We start from the raw sequence: 3329 nt of genomic DNA on the forward strand, positions 1-3329 counted from the left end.
TTTTACCATTTGCCTTGGGGTTTTGTCTGTTCTCTTTCTTTCTTTCTTTTTTTTCTTTTTCCTTTTCTTCCATGCTGTGCAGCTTGCTGGGTCTTGGTGCCCCAGATAGGGGCCAGACCTGGGCCTCTGAGGAGGGCGAGCTGAGTCCAGGATGTTGGACCACCAGAGAGCCCCTGACCCCATGGAATAATAATCAGCAGGAGTTCATCCAGAGGTCCCCATCTCAACACTAAGATCCAACTCCACCCATCAGCCAGCAACCTCCAGTGCTGGATGCCTCATGCCAAATAACTAGCAAAACAGGAGCACAACCTTACCCATTAGCAGACAGACTGCCTATGGTCATACTAAGCTCACAGATGCACCAAAACACACCACCAGATGTGGCCCTGCAAACCAGAAGGACAAGATCCAGCTCCACACACAAGAACACAGGCACCAGTTCCCCAACCAGGAAGCCTACACAAGCCACTGGACCAACATCCCCACAGGGGACAGACAACAAAATTAAGAGGAACTACAACCCTGCAGCCTGAGGAAAGGAGATCCCAAACACAGTAAGTTAAACAAAATAAGAAGACAGAGAAAGATGCAGCAGAGGAAGGAACAAGGTAAAACCCCACAAGACCAAACAAATGAAGAAGAGATAGGCAGTCTACCTGAAAAAGAATTCAAAGTAATGATAGTAAAGATGATCCAAGATCTCAGAAATAGTATGGAGGCACAGATGGAGAAAATACAAGAACTGTTTAACAAGAAGCTAGAAGAAATAAAGAGCAAACAAACAGTGATGAACAACACAATAACTGAAATTAAAAATACTCTAGAAGGAATCAATAGCAGAATAACTAAGACAGAGGAATGGATAAGTGACCTGGCAGATAGAATGGTGGAAATAACTGCCATGGAGCAGAATAAAGAAAAAAGAATGAAAAGAATTGAGGACAGTCTCAGAGACCTCTGGGACAACATTAAATACAGCAACATTTGAATATAGGGGTCCCAGAAGAAGAAGAAGAAGAAAAAGGGTCTGAGAAAATATTTGCAGAGATTATAGTCGAAAACTTCCCTAACATGGGAAAAGAAATAGTCAAGTCCAGGAAATGCAGAGAGTCCCATATAGGATAAACACAAGGAGAAACATGCCAGGACACATATTAATCAAACTATCAAGAATTAAATACAAAGAAAAAATATTAAAACAGCAAGAGAAAAGCAACAAATAACATACAAGGGAATCCCCATAAGGTTAACAGCTGATCTTTCAGCAGAAACTCTGCAGGCCAGAAGGGAGTGGCAGGATATATTTAAAGTGATGAAAGGGAAAAGCCTACAACCACGATTACTCTACCCAGCAAGGATTTCATTCAGATTCGAAGGAGAAATTAAAACCTTTACAGACAAGCAAAAACTAAGAGAATTCAATACCACCAGACCAGCTTTACAACATTTGCTAAAGGAACTTCTCTAGGCAGGGAACACAAGAGAAGGAAAAGACCTACAAAAACAAACCCAAAACAATTAAGAAAATGGTAATAGGAACATACATATTGATAATTACCTTAAATGTGAATGGGTTAAATGCTCCAACCAAAAGATACAGACTGGCCAAATGGGTACAAAGACAAGACCCATATATATGCTGTCTACAAGAGACACACTTCGAACAAGGGACAGTACAGATTGAAAGTGAGGGGATGGAAAAAGATATTCTGTGCAAATTCAAATCAAAGAAAAATAGAATAGCAATACTCATATCAGACAAAATAGACTTTAAAATAAAGACTATTACAAGAGACAAGGAAGAACACTACATAAAGATATAGGTCTCAATCCAAGAAGAAGATATAACAAATGTAAATATTTATGCACCCAACATAGGAAAACCTCAATACATAAGGGAAATGCTAACAGCCATAAAAGGGGAAATTGACAGTAACACAAAAATAATAGGGGAATTTAATATCTCACTTACCCCGAAGGACAGATCATCTAAACAGAAATTAAATAAAGAAACACAACCTCTAAATGACACATTAGACCAGATGGACATAATTGATATTTATGACATTCCATCCACAAACAACAAAATACACTTTCTTCTCCAATGGACATGGAACATTCTCCAGGATAGATCACATCTTGGGTCACAAATCAAGCCTCAATAAATTTAAGAAAATTGAAATTGTATCAAGCATCTTTTCTAACCACAATTCTATGAGACTAGATGTCAATTACAGAAAAACGACTGTAAAAAATAAAAACATATGGAGACTAAACAACACATTACTAAATAACCAAGAGATCACTGAATAAATCAAAGAGGAAATCACAAAATACCTAGAAATTAATGACAATGAAAACATGATGACCCAAAACTTATGGGATGCAGCAAAAGCAGTTCTAAGAAGGAAGTTCATAGCAATACAATTCTATCTCGAGAAACTAGAAAAATCTCAAATAAACAACATAACCTTAAATCTAAAGCAATTAGAGAAAGAAGAACCAAAAAAACAAAAAACAAAAAACAAAAAAAACCAAAAACCATAAAACAAAAAACAAAAACAAAACAAAAACCCAAGGTTAGCAGAAGGAAAGAAATTGTAAATATCAGATCAGAAATAAATGAAAAAGAAAGAAGGAAACAATAGCAAAGATCAATAAAACTAAAAACTGGTTCTTTCAGAAGATATAGAAAATTGATAAACCATTAGCTAGACTCATCAGGAGAAAAAGGGAGAAGACTCAAATCAACAGAGTCAGAAATGAAAACAGAGAAGTAATAACTGACACTGCAGAAATATAAAGGATCATAAGAGACTACTACAAGCAACTATATGCCAATAAAATGGACCACCTAGAAGAAATGGACAAATTCTTAGAAAAGTACAACCTTCTAAGACAAGCAGGAAAAAATAGGAAATATGAACAGACCAATCATAAGCACTGAAATTGAAACTGTGATTAAAAATCTTAAAACAAGCAAAAGCTCAGAGCCAGATGGCTTCACAGGCAAATCCTATCAAACACTAAGAGAAGAGCTAACACCTATCCTTCTCAAACTCTTCCAAAATATTGCAGAGGGAGGAATACTCCCAAACTCATTCTACGAGACCACCATCACCCTGATACAAAAACCAGACAAAGATGTCACAAAAAAGAAAATTACAGGCCCATATCACTGATGAACATAGATGCAAAAATCCTCAACAAAATACTAGCAAACAGAATCCAACACAACATTAAAGGGATCATACACCATGATCAAGTGGCGTTTATCCCAGGAATGCAAAGATTCTTCAATATACACAAAGCAATCAATGTGATAC

This window comes from Hippopotamus amphibius, chromosome 11, assembly GCF_030028045.1.
Source record: "Hippopotamus amphibius kiboko isolate mHipAmp2 chromosome 11, mHipAmp2.hap2, whole genome shotgun sequence".
NCBI lineage: Eukaryota > Metazoa > Chordata > Mammalia > Artiodactyla > Hippopotamidae > Hippopotamus > Hippopotamus amphibius.